The sequence below is a fragment of the Rhea americana genome, unplaced genomic scaffold (genome assembly GCF_003343005.1).
Source record: "Rhea americana isolate MKP2758 unplaced genomic scaffold, rheAme1 scaffold_27, whole genome shotgun sequence".
Lineage (NCBI taxonomy): Eukaryota > Metazoa > Chordata > Aves > Rheiformes > Rheidae > Rhea > Rhea americana.
In genome coordinates, this window is record NW_028186390.1 from 1,750,447 (window position 1) to 1,764,816 (window position 14,370).

The window sequence follows — 14,370 nt, forward strand, 5'->3', positions numbered from 1 at the left end:
CCCCCCCAAAAAAAAAAAGGCAAAAAGAAAAGAAAAGAGCCCGCCCCGCTGCACCGTCCTCTCCCGGGCTCCAAGGCGGCGTCGTGCTCGGAGCGGGGCTGATCTCTCGCGTTTGGGTGCTGGGAAGGGAAGGGAAGGTCCCCGAGGGTCCCCGAGGGTCCTGGCGCACCTCACCTGGCTTTTCCGGCTGGTGCTCCGTAAATTTGGGTTGCAGGGCAGAGCGTTGTGTTTCTAAGCGACGGCGGCACAMCGTGAGCGCAGACCCGGGGTGCCCCCGGGGTGCGGGGGGCAGCGAGGGAAGCGCCGCACCACGAACCGGGGGGCAGAGTTTCAGGCTGGGGAGCAGRTGGGTCTGTGCTGGGGCTGGGACACCGACCACCCTCCGGTCGGGGCACCCACACTGGAGCACATGGGTGATCTCTGCCGCCAGCTTACTCTGTGACTTCTTCCGTTCTCTCCCCTTCGCTGCCAAACGCTATTATCCCTTTTCCAGCTTCCAGCTGGATCTTTGCACCTTGCAGCGATAGTGTGACTATACCTGGATTTTAAGCAAGCCGAGGCTGTTCTGATCTGAGGATTGGGATGATCTGTGTGATTGACATCAGGATTTCTGCGTGCTTCCTAATCGTGCAGGTGAAAGRTAGATTTTATGAGCAGTTGTCACGCTGTTGTGTGCTATTTGTGCCCTCTCAAAGCTCTATTGTATTGCTCTCAAGATACAGCTGCACTTACCTGCCGGATTAATCCATTTCTATGGATACATCTGCACCGTAGTCGAACTCCAGATTGCCATTTCTGTTGGTTTACAGCTCCTGATCCTACTGCTTCAAAAGCAGCTCAGGGTTTTTCTGCACAATCTGCAGGGACTGGTATAAAACCTTATCACATAATTCATATATACTTCATATGTGTTTGGTAACCAGTCAGCCTAGCTGAATGCTTGTGAGTACACAGCTCCTTTTACCTGAAGACACCAAAGTTACTTACATATGGAACGAGGGAAMCTGAGGCACAAGGAGTAAGAGTTCATGGAAAAGCAGGCTCAAAAGGGGACCCTGAGACCTGAGGCTGGTGCACTGGGCTATTCCACCGTGAAGGCTTGTAGATGTTTGTAAAACGCCTTCAGGCTCACAGGTTATGGGTTTTGTGCAAGCATCATGTCTTGTAAATTGAAACTCATCCTATGTAATCTTGCTGACTYTGAGCTCAAGATTTCTTAGTCCTGGCAAATGGATCTTCTTTTTTTAATCTAGGCTGATAGATCTCTTAATGCAGTTTAGAAAGGTCAGTTGGTAGGCTCGGTCTCCATCTCAAAGGAGTGTGATGCAGAGGTCCCCAAGGCCAGGGCCTGAGCATGGCCTCACCCCTTTGGGCTGGGATGCAGCACAAGCCTGAGCCTGGAAAGCTGGCTTTGAGAAAATCTGCTTTGCAAGCGGAGTGCTGGGCTGCCATCGTCTCATCTCAGCTAGACAGTCCCTAGACCACTTCTTGCAGCCAAAAGTGCCCAGCTTTGTACATGAAGGGCCAAGTGACATCAGAGAGGGCTTTGAACTCTGGGATCCAATCCGTTGTARCAGATCCCAGGCCTCCTCCAAACACACGGTCAATGTTCCTTGGCAGGACAGAGTTTCACCCAAGGACACCGGGAGAGARCATCTGGATTCCTCTGCTGCAGACAGACCAGTGCTGAGCACTTGCACTAGCAGCACCTGTCATCCAAGAGGAACAGGGGCGCTGTGAATCATCGGTTCCCCTATTAAAGGACAACGGCACATGTTCTCTTGCTTGTCACATGCTCATACTTTATTTTTAACTGGAATTTGATTGTTAAGTGGATCCTGAAGCACTTTGAGGTGGTGCTTGCACATGGCTCCGTGTGCCCTTCCTTACACTGGACTATGCCAACATGAAGTAGGACTCAAGTGCTTCAAAGTAACAAAGCACTTCTGGCCCTTTTGTCTCCAGCTTCATAAGCAGCGAAGCTGTTCCATTTTCTCCTGTGATCAAGGCTACAGGGAGACACAAACCATGACAAGTATTTTGCAGCAGAACAGAGGTTCGAAGTGGTGCATTTGCCCATCACAGAAGTGGCAAACAGTGTGAGGACGTYGGTCTGTCTGGTTAGCAGCGCCTTGGCCAAGCTTCATCGTCTGTGTCTGCAAGCTTTCCTGCTGGCGTACTATGTGCTTAAACACAGCTGGGGGTCAGGACACAGACCGACAGCTTCTCCAGAGAGCTCCAGTTTTTAGTGACTGCTTTGGCACTGTCCTGTCATTTCTGCTTGCCATCTGTGACTGCCGCAGCGTCCAGCTTTCCACCCACCAGCTGAGATGTTTCAAATTCATACCTTCCTTCAGAGCCGGGCACATCTCACTGTGCCAGGACCACAGCTGGGATGTATTAGCCCATTGAGTGTCCAGTGCAAGAGAACAGAGATTTTTATAACTGTAAGAGATACCAGTCTGTCGTGTCCCGGAGCTCGGGGTCACAGCGGGCAAATCCCAAACACCAGCATCAGATGCCCCTTCCAGGGATGTGCTGACTGCAATGCTTCAGTTCTCCAGTGTCTACCTCCTGGGCCAGCTGGTTCCTCCACCCACACACGGTTCAGCTTGGCTCTCACTCCCGACACGTCTGCCCCGTGCACATCGCTGCCTCACCATGACAACCCGTAAACGGGGCGGGCGAGATAACTGCGCTTCGGCCTCAGAGCTAAGAGCGTTCCGCGAGGGCTGCAGAAAGTGCCCCGAGGGTGCAAGCACAGGGCAGTACCAGAGGTCTCCAAGGACATAAACACAAACCAGAAAGTCARTTGCTCGCCACTGAAGGAATGCAACGTTGAGAGTTGGGAAGAACCAATTTTAGGGCATAATTAAGAAAGAATATCTGTCCAAAATATGTAAAGCATCCCATACATGGTGAAACCACAATGGAGATAACAAGAAGATATAAAAGGCAGTTACAGCCCCTGCAAGAACAGGAACAAAGGAAGAACTGAGAAAGAAAAATTGTTCCAGTAATTGCCACCCCCAGGTAAGGACGCGGTGCCTGAACAACACTGCCACTTYAGCAGCAGCGGGTTCTCCCCTCCCCTTGGCAGGGAAAAGTGCTGCTTTTTGATTCACCACTCACCACATTTTGCTRCTGCAGCAGATCATATGTAAAATAAGTTATATTTTTACCACATAATCAGGCTAAGTAAATTAGAATTTTAAATGCATGTGTGTGTGTGTGCGTGCRCTCACATGTGTGCATTTTCTGCTCCATCCCTCCAAGATAACAAGGTGGTGGATACCAGAGCACCAAGTCAGAGTAGATTTGGATGCACCAGGGCACTGAGTCCAGAGAAGAGCAGCCCAGAYGCACTTGGTTATTACCACAGGCAGGAAACACTTTATGGCCAGGTGTRGACACACTTCACGGAAAGATACTTCTGAGGAGCAACACATCTGGAAAGACAGGCACATTCAAGATTACTCCAGGGACTTCCCTACCCCTTGAGGAAACAGCACCAAGAGCAAACATTCGTACGCAGGCCAGCCATTCATGCAGGAACCAGTTAAGCCGCACAAAGGGCAGTCGCACCACGCAAGGAAAGGCCAGGCCTCCCATCCGTCACACCACCAGAGGAGCCCACTCTCCWGCTCCCTGCTCGTTACCGGAGTCGCCTGGGATCCTTAGATTTAATGTACACCAGTGTCCTCTTGGCCAGCAGCCTTGGACAGGCTGGGAGGAGAAAGATGGGACACTCTTCCTGGCCTGACCTGAAAGTATAGGTGATGGTGCAGAGTCCTGCATGGCAGAGGTTTCCCTGATCTCTTTCCAGGAGGTCCATCAGAGTCCAAGCTAAGGTGTCCAAGCCTTTTCTCTCCTCTCCTAGGAGGCATAAAGAGGTCAAGCCTGCTTTTTACTTCCTAGTGACAGGATGAGGCAAGCCTCCCTCCAGAGACCTCGTACCGGAGACGGGAGTGATTCCACCCTTGGCCAGGAGGTAGGTCTTTCAGTGATTCCCACACGTCCAGTGCTCRTATGAAGAGGAAGACAAACTCCCCTAGCACCCTGCTGCCCCTGTCCGCTGCTCAGCAGGCAGCGGCAGCACCGTTCAGCAAGGTGGTGCCTTCCTAAAAAGGAGTGAACTATAGCATGTCTGAGGAGGCCTCATGGGACATGTGTCAGCAGATGGAAGGTGCTCAGGTTGTTTGGATCACACAGAGAAGCCATTTCTAAAGGCCTGAGGGCACRCCTTGTACTTCTCAGCGCGGACCGTCTGGACACCAGCAGAGCATAGGTAGATGCAGCCTATCAAACTGATGGGAAGTGCAGAGACTAGGATGTGCGGATGGGAAGGAGTTCTTATACTCAGCACATACAAAGCAAGGGAGAAGCCTCCTCCTGTTTATCTGTGCCTTAGTTTGCATCTTCTTAAAATGCTTCATTAGTTGGGTTTGTTGAGATACTGGCTCAGTCACTCCTATTTAATCCAGTTAATAAATCTTAGCACTGAAAATATTTGCCCTACACCTTGAAATGATGCAGTTTTCACCAGTGCCCTAGGCTTATTTAGGGTTGAAACGTCAACTGTCCTTAGATCTCCTTTTGGTTGTTCTACTTCATGGAAAATTTGAGGTTTTGGGACTACTTATTCTTTCTATCCAGTTGGAAAAGCTTAGCGTTCAGATGTGAAAGGTGATTATCCCAAGGGCCATAAAAAGGCGTTTCCTTGTTGTGGGCATCTCCAGCTTCAACAAGGAGTATCCTCTTTATGGATATCTATTTTTTGCCCATTTAGTACATATATATTTTATTTAATTCCAATRACTTTTACTGGATTTGAGCTATAGCAGAAGAGCAAGATCTATAGAAACTACATTCAACCYTATCACTTGTTTGAGATCAGTTTCTGAAATGATTTCTACGCTAGCAAGATTYGGGGCCCTGACACACTGAGTGTCTTAAAGCTCAAAAGTGCAGTAACCCACTGTAACTGTAATGCTGTCCTAACCACAGTTCAGCACCAGAGTCTGCAAAGCTGCACCACACTAAGGAACTTAAGTGTGGTGGRAAGAAGTGAAGATAGTCTCCAGCAGAGAGCTTTATGGATCAACGACGATCTGAAATTCCCTCTGTTGTTCATTCGGGACTTTTGTTATCACAGCATCGGCAGGCTGATGTGCCATCTTCTGCTGGCGCTGTTGTGTAGAGAAGGAGGCATGTTTAAAGCTGTGGGATTTCTGTAAGGGAAATTCCTCTCCGGAAAATGCAACTATTAAGAGCTTCCTAGGAACAAGTCTTTTTACCAAATCTGTAAAGATTGGAAATGCCAGGGACTCCAGAAGCATTTGAAATTTTCCCCCAAAGGGCTATGTGTGTGTGAAGAATTAGATCCTAATGCATCTGCTCAATCTTTAGTCAGGCAAAACTTTTCTTGAGCTTCTGAAGACTTTTGCATTAGGGAGACCCAATGCAAATGGGTCAGCCATGAACGTAGCTATCACAGCTGGGCAGAGAGAGCTATCGAAGATCTGTGTTGGCTGCATAAAACATGGCAAAAGTTAGCTTTATTCTATAGCTTGAACACATGAAGTTGAAGCTCCTGTTTAGCCTTGATTCCAAATGCTAATGTCCACAAAAGTAGCAAAGATTTATAATAAAAGATAAAATTGGCTAAAGGATAACAGAGTTCTAACAAACTCAGTGTTATGCCAGGGATAAACATTCAGCTACACTGTCATGTTCAAGAACCTCATGAAATCTTAATGTCTCTGCTGCGCTCAGCTATTACACAGAAGAGGTAATAGCCATTCTTTCTTTTTTTTAGCTCAGAAATGCAAAAGACAAGCTTAAAAGCGACCTTAATTCTGATTTTTAGAAGAGGGCTCTTGTGGTTGCCACAGTGTATGAATCCACTAGGAAGCTCTTGGAGTCCAGTACAAACCATTCCCACAAGCACTTGTTTACCTTGGCAGGCTGTGCCGTGAGGTTGCTGAGGAATATTATGCTGCCAGCAAACCTTATGAAACTTTTGTTGTAGCCACGATGGCCTGAGGAGACAARCAAGGTACAGCTGAAAGGAGAGGCAATACCTTTTATTATACCAAGTGATACACAGCTGGGAAAAAAAATGCTTTCAGGCACTGAAGCCTTTCTTCAGGTCAGAGTATTTGGGGCTGCACCTGGTAGTCAGAGAGTTATTGATGGCAAGTCCTCTGGGGAAGATGCTGTGTTTCTTATGTGAGCTTAGACGTCGTTGTTTAGTCTGGTTCTTCTTCTTCACGTTGTGTTGWCTCACTTTCAAACAGCGAATGTCACTGTCTTCCATACAGCAGCAGTGAGGATGTTCTCGCTGTACTGCTATGCCCATAAGGCTGTCTGCTTTYTTCAAAGTCTGCGACTTCATCTGTTGACCTAAGCTGTTATTTCTCCCTGCATGCCCTGACTTATTGCTCACCTGAAAAATTCACATCTCTTTAGTAAAGTTTCTAAGTAACTGAAGACAATTTTAAAACCATGCAAAAAAGACAGAAGGCATGTTTGGGAAATAAAGAGCTGCAACTTCTCATAACAGCATTAAATATATCAGAGCCAAGCTGTCTGCAGATAAAAACACRTCGCCAGTGAAGTCAATGGCACTGTCGCAGCTCTGTGAATTTAGCTCACAATCTGGTTATCTCTGGGCTTGAGGCTCTGTGAAGGTCCCAATCCCAGTATGTTCTCTCGATTTGCTCCTGAAAGAAATAGCAATAACAGGAGCTTTCTCTTAAGGAAGCATATGAGCAGATGGTGCCTCTCTCCTCCCTCAACCATGTCAAAGAAGGGATCCAATAGCAGGCAGGGAGGAAGAGAACGATGTGAAGGTAAGTAACAAGATGAAGGAGGGGGTGTAGTGTCATGTTGTAGATGGGAACTGCTCTTTTTGAAAGGCTCCTTTGAACTCAGGTATGAGTCATACCTTGAAAGTCTCAAGACTTTCCTACATGCTAAAGATCGACCTATTACAACCTGGAACTGGAAAACACTTGGGTCTGCCCCAGCTCTGAAGTGTCAGGCTTGCAGACGGCCCTTGCAACTGAAACAAAGGTCTTCTTTAAGGTCTTCCTTTGGAAACTCTGGAAGATGTTTTGGGGAGCTAAAGCACTTGTTAAAATGCTCCCGTGCCCCTATACCTCAACCCTAGTCTTGGATGAGGAGCGCCTTGCTGATGTGCAGCTGAATACCATACTCATTTCAAATACTGCTAAAGTAAAATGTAAATAAAAATGTTTATTTGCAACATCTAAAACAGATAACATAATTACATATGTTTATAAAGGCACGTGTGAAGAAACAGATGGAAAACTGTACCTAAATTGCTTACAGTCAGACTTGAAACGGTCTCCGTCTCCCTTATCCAGATGACTTACAGTCCTCTTTTGCCAGGGTGATAAGTCAGCATGTCAGACTCTGTGAGAACCTCAGAGAAAGCACCCATAAGATGTAGCATCCTTGAGGCAGCACATGCTGTCCCTGATGGGGAACACAGGCGTCCCTAGCTGATGACCCTGTGAAGTCTTCCAAGGCCTGGATATTTAACCTTTCTCCCCCAAATTTATCCTAAGCTTTGCTTAACTAAGAGATAGTCTGGCTCCTCATCTTAATTAAAAGAGTGTAGTTTCACTTCATTGGAGGTGTAAATACTTCTATGCCAGAAAACTGTCAACTCTTGTCAGCTGACTCCTTGCCTTGAAGAGGGATAAAACTTTCTCCACCCTTGGTGATTCACTGTATCTGAAATGAAATATATCTTACACTGGTCCTATAATCCTCATTAGTGTGGACATGCCCAGACATCTGAATGCAGTAAAAGTACAGAGTTTATTATAGGCTCTTGACTGATACTGGAGATAATGGTAAATAACCAGACTGGGATGAAAATGGTTTACTGCAGACTGATGCCTCCTCCACTTTTCTTAAGTATTTTGTAGAAAATGGGCCTAGCTGCAAAGGGAGAGGGCAGAAAGAGACAGAAACCAGTTGTGTGAGTCTCCAGCCCAGTACGCAAGGCTTGAGAAGTGTGCCTAGGTTTAACGTGAGCTGGAAACAGGATCTGTGTGTTTAGCCACTCTCAGATCTATTTTGAGAGTCACAAGATTTCTGTGCACGGTACAGAAAAGGCCACTGCTCCCCACCGGCACGGCTCCACAGACATCACATTTCTACCCTTGCTAGAGGTAGGAAAAAAAATGTTCTTTGATTGTGTCAGAAGGTACCAGCATTACTGTCTAGTTTTATTAGATATTGCTATAATCAGGATTGCCAAACAGCATTTTGTAAGAAAATCCTCCAGTTCTGGTACGAAAGGAGCCTCTGATCAACCATATCCTCACCTTCCCCATGCCTAGACCTCTGCCCATCATTTATTTGCAGGCATGAGGACCAGTCTATTTATTAATCCTCACTCTGAAATTGTTCTGAATCTCTGTGAGATGGTATATACGAGGGAGCACACCTACCACTCTCGATAGAAAGGGGCATGAACCCCTTTTCAAACCCTCCAGCTTCCTTCTATTCCCCTTCATATACATGGAAGCTGCTTCAGAATTTGCTTGGTGACAAAGGCACATCTAGGTTGGTAGAAGAGGAACAATTCAGAGAGAAGAATGGACTTAACAGGTATCATCATCAGTTTTTGGCCTGATTAGATATTGTGTTTTCTAGTGGAAAAAAAATAATTTGTAGTCTATTAGCATAATATTGAACCATTTTAAATATGCCTCCATTCATCCCTGATAAGACTAGTACAATTCCTTGTTACCTGAACAATACTATATTTTTGTCACCCTTAATTATTAACCTATCCAGTTGTGATTGCTTAGCTTACAAAAAGGATGCAATTGTTATATAACCAACATTTTTAACTGTTTCAGCTGTTTCCTTTGATTATAGCAGTTTTATTTTTCTTTGGCATAGTAAGTAAAACCAAAGATCTAGATCCTACATGGAGCTGCAGTTACACTGATGTTTTTGGAGCATGGCCTGGAGTTTTATCAGTTTACATCATTTGTAAGTGGGCCCACAAAATTTTTATAATGTTGAAATAAATGAAACCAGACAGGTTACTGAGTGACAGCAATGGGAGAGAATGGTGATAGCCAAGGCGGCAAAAGTCTTAGCTTTATTTGGAGGAAACGGGTCCACAAGTACGTTTGGTACTAGGAAACTGAACATACATGCAGATTTCCTGGGAGCTGAAAACAGGAGAAAAAATCCGCCTTTACAGGAAAATAACTTCTAATGTTTTCCTCTGGTGATACTGGCAAGCCTTCGTCATCAGGTTGCTCCAGAATACTTTTTTGTATGTTCCCACAGCATTAGCAACTCCAAGCCAGAGGATACTGCAGGCAAATGATGAAGGAAGGTAACCAGGAGCTGCTCATCACCGACTATGCTTGACAACTGCCTTCAAGACAAAGCTCATTTTGGCCATCCCGGAGGCTGCTGGCGCATGTATCTATTATACCATGAGTCTGAAGCAACAGGTTCATGCATGGGGGTCCTTACAATGACTGCAGCTACTTTCTGATCAGCACAGATGGTGTCTCCAGCAGAAACTGGTTGCAAATGAATGGAGACCATGGCCTCCAGTTGCTTCTCTGACTGCTGCCCCTGCTCACCCGCAGACAGCCCCGTGCTCAGAGTCAGGGGGTCGTGAAGCCAACTCTTGGTTCATCACCGCTGTGGTCATCACCACCCCAAGGTGGCTTCTTCTGCTCCACTGCTCACACATGAGGAGTGTAGCCCACCAGAGTTTGTGATTTTAATGCTGGATGTCCTTGAGCAACCAGTTTATCATGCAAGCCACCTTGTCACGGCCATTTCATTTTTTCTGCTAAGGACACTGGCCCCCATGACAACGGAGTGAAGGCTGAATTCCTTTCCCAGACCAGCTTTCTGTTTTGACAAGTAATTCTTTTTATAAATCCCAGACGGAGTGTCTTTTCACAGGSAGTTGTAAAGCTGGATTAAATACACGTCAGAGAGAATACACGAAAGCTCTCGCAAGCTCTGCGGTGCGTTTATTTCAGCAGCGCGGTGAACGTGCTGACCAGTGGCTGACCTTGGTTCCTGACACAGCACACAGCCACCAAAGGGTGGGCCACATTCTGCCATTTGCAAATTTTCCAAATTTCTGTTCACACCTTCCTTCTGCTTCCTCCCAAGATGAAGACTGGGGTTTCTCAGCCAACAGGACAACGTTCTCTGTCAGCATTGCTGCTGCCAGCCTATTACATAATCAAAATACGAAGGCAGTTTATGGGCTAAAAATGTGTTCCTGGCACTCCCATAATATTCGTCAGCCGCCATTGAGCAATAAGGCCTCCCAAAGACATCCCTGTATGCTGACTAAATGTTACGATCCTCTCCCGTGCAGATTCAAAAACTGGGGCCATATACTAAAATGACTTGTCTGCAGTCACAAAAAGTTTTGTCAGCAGAACGAAGATTTCTGTACTTGCCTACCAAAAGGCTGCCTTCTGTTTTTCTCCTTCTGAGATTTTGGCCTCTGAAGCTGGGATGGAGCCCTAGCATACCTGCCCTAAATCCACAATAAGCCGTTGCTCAGCGTGAGCACGACACAAGCACGTAGGGTAGGGGATTCTTGTTTCCTTGTTCTGCCTTGGACACTAGAGCTATTCCTTCCTTCAGCAAAGCCCTTCCCCATGCAAACATGGTGAACGCAGCCCTGAGCGGACAAGGGAAAGGCAAGGAAGAGAAAGCAGGGCACGTTTAGGACTAGGCGTCCTGAACTGCCTGGGCTACGCACCCAAAGACTTTGCCAGTTGGGCATCACAAATATTAAACAAGATCTTGCACATTATGTTAAATCCATCTGCAACTAGAACAGCCCAACCAGCCTGAGGATCCTTGCCTGGTCCTTCAGATGGAGTTTCACTTTCTCTGACAGCTACCTGGCAAATGACAGCATGTGTGGGTGGAAGGGATGAAAAGAGAGAGAGGGAGGAGGAGAAGGGAAAAATTACAATCCCATTGTACTTTTTGATAGATTTTCCTGCAGATACCACAGCTACATTTACCATATTAAATCCTCTGTCCTCATCAAGTCTTCATGCATCATTACTCCCTTACTTGAAATATTCAGGACACCTGAGAAGCAAGGCTCTCAATAATGGATATTCTATTCCTAAATACCTTTCAAAAAAACATCATCCGCAAGCCAGGCAGTTGAGTGACACTACATAAATCACATTCTTCCCATACACYATCTAAAGAGAAGTTTTTCTAAGCTGTAAATCAAATCGAATCAAACATCAGTACAAGATGAATCCTTACATCTCTCTGCTGTCTTTTGAAATCTCCTGCTGGTCTGCTGGACCTTGCATCTGTGCATCCAGGTGGAGAAAGGACACAAGGATCCACTCCAGTTCCTAAGTCCCTGTCACCAGACAAGTTGGACGGTCACACCAACTATTTTCCACTTAGCTACACACTACCTGAAGGATCTAGTGTTGTTTGACTGCCCTTCCTCACACTCCTCAGAAATTTACCCAACTCCAGCATGTTGTAGTTAAGTGGGGTTCATGCTTCTCCTTCCTAGTACGGCCCTGCTCCATCCGAGAAAGGCACGTGCCTCGTGCCACAGAGCACTCCCCAGGTCGGGCTGGTGTTAAATCTTGYTGTCGTGAAGTGACTTTGCTCTGTCACAGGTAATCCATTAGCATGTGTCACTCCTCTGGAATATTCTAGTATTTATTCTCATGTAATCAGTTTATAAAACTGCTGATAATATTCCTCTGTATTTTTCCTTAAAGGTGTTAAGCTGAAATTTGACATTTTTCTTCAATTACTGGATATAAACTATTTAGGATTCATTCAGCCCCTACCCAGAACAACACGTGTCAACCCGTCAGTGTTACACAGAATGGCCTGCTTGTAGCCTACATCTTCCAACACATTTTTCATTCAAGCTGATTGAATACATTCTGTTTTTTTCAGTAGAGGGAGCTTCTCACATATGAGTCTGAACATCGGGACAGTTGAACTATCTGAAACCACGTCCCCTTTCTGACACTACCAGCTTTGTGCAAATCAAAAGTGCAGGAAACCTGAAAGTAGGTAATTAGGAAAATGTATTCCAGACCTTTGGTAGACATAGGTTAGTTTATTTACTGAGTTAAAGAGGCTTGCAACCTTTCAAAAATTCTTGATTAGTTTTCATAACTATTAGTATAGAAATGTCAATCCTTTTGATGTCCTAGTACCACTCAACTGCAGTTCTGTGGCAGCCTGTACCAGGGCTAAGTGAGCTTGTGTGAAAAGGGGCTTTCTAGCTCTTTTCAGTGCCTTTCTTCAGTTCCACTGAATGTTTCTTGATATTTTTCTTATGGAGACAGATGCTTTCAGTCTACTTTTGTCTGCGGCTCAAATGCTCCGTACATTAGTATCATGTCCCTTTTAGCTGTCTCCTGAGACAAATAGCTGCATCTTTTCATTCTTTCTTCATGCAAAAGCCTCTGCTTAGTTGTTACCAATCCCGCTTCGTAATGAAAGGGGTCCTGCACCGTACCGGTAGAGCAATCTGYGATGAGCTAGTCACCAAGGAGATGGACCGCTCTGGCCAGGTCAATGAGAAGCCCCTCCTCTGCTCCCTGCACTCCACACGCACGTGTTTGTGGGGTGAATTCCAGCAGAGAATGGATCCAGGTGGAAAAAAAAAATCTAAAATGCAGTTTAATTCTTGAGTCAGATCGGTTCCCCAACCTGCTTTAGTAAGTGGCAGCATAAGCGTTTGTACTCTCTACCATGCCCAGAACAGCATGAGTGGGTGGAAGGGATGAAAAGAGAGAGAGGGAGGAGGAGAAGGGAAAAGGGGCTGCTTTTTTAAGACACAGCAGCAGCTTAAACACTCATAAAATGATAATTTAATTGAAGAGATGGGATTTTAGAGCTACAGAAGATACCAAGGGAATCTTAGCTTTGCTCATCAGATTTGTAGATGATGTTTCTGCTCACATCTAAAATAACTAAAATTGAAAATGTCARCATTAAAAAATCTCTTTCCCCTCCCTTTTTCTCCTCATGATTCCTGTATGTTTTATGCTTGATATCACTATGTACACAGGCAATTGATAGCTCTGTTTTAAAACACAGTTTCACATTGCAGTCTTTAAGCTCACCTGCCCTCTTTTTGTTGCCTAGGTTCTTAAAAAAACAAGAGCAGAGCATGGAAATCGTTATAAAACACTTTTAATGCTTCTTCACAAAAACAATTTTGAAACAGTATTTAAACTGAAAGTGTCAACATCCCTTTATGAATAAATGATGCTGTTATCCAGTAAGACCAGCACTTGCAAGAATAATTATTTAGCTCCTTCAGAAAGGTTAAAATAACCTCTCTTCGGGCATGGGAAACATCTTTTCCATGCATAATTCCAGTCAGCAGACAAAYTGGTAAATAAAAGCAGGTAACATCAACCTGGATATAAGCGGGAAAAGAGCTAAAAGACAGTTCAGACAAAGGTGCAATGAACATAACTTGGCCATAAATAAATTTAGGCTGGAAACTGGAAGACTCTTTCTAAACATCAGAGCACTGAATTTTCAAAATAGTCTTTTGATAAAAGCAGTGGGACAAAAATGAATTAGCTTCGAAACAAAGCCTCCGAGCTTTCTGGAGGAGACTAGAAGCTGTGCTGCCTGCAGCAGCAGAGGTCTGCGCTGTGGCACAGCCATCCCTCGGCATCTCATGGCCTCCCTCAGCATCTCTTGACGTCCCTCGGCATCTCTTGACGTCCCTCAGCATCTCTTGACATCCCTCAGCATTTCTTGACGTCCCTCAGCATCTCTTGATGTCCCTCAGCATCTCTTGATGTCCCTCATAGTCTCTTGGCATCCCTCAGCATCTCTCGCAGCAGCCAAACGCAAAGGCGACCGCTTGCCCTGCTCCAAGGGAGAAGAGGCACCATTAGACGTTAGCGTGGTGCATCATGACGTGACATCACCCCCCGGCCGTGCCGCTCTGAACACCTCGGTGTCGTGGTGCTGCAGCCCACGCCAGCCCGCTGCGAACTCGGCCTGGAGCTGGTCATCGCTGCGCCCCAGCAGCACCAGGGCAGCCCCTGGCGCTGCAGCCTGACGGACCAAGCTCGGGGGCACGGGCCCCGCAGCCCAGCCCCGCCCCGGCCCGGCTCCCCCGCCCTCACGGCGGCGGGGCTCTGCGCCCCGCTGCCGCCGCTCGCCCGCGGCCGCCTCAGGCGCCGGGGGGAGGGGCGGCCCGCCGAGGCGATGAGGGGAGCGCGGGGCCCGCCGCGCCGCGGCCAATCCGCGCGCTCAGCGCCTGGTCCGATCTCTCCCGCGCGCCGCCATTGGCCGCCC

At 46.6% G+C, this 14,370-nt stretch overlaps 1 long non-coding RNA gene across 1 annotated transcript; it reads right to left on the reverse strand.

Moving 5' to 3' along the window:
* Window positions 1-13,226: 13,226 nt before the first annotated feature.
* On the reverse strand, window positions 13,227-14,188 carry LOC146594079 (uncharacterized). The gene is made up of 2 exons (XR_014896258.1): window positions 14,023-14,188; window positions 13,227-13,935 (listed from the first exon to the last, which is right to left on the reverse strand). It is a non-coding gene; the product is annotated as an uncharacterized LOC146594079 (long non-coding RNA).
* Window positions 14,189-14,370: the final 182 nt, after the last annotated feature.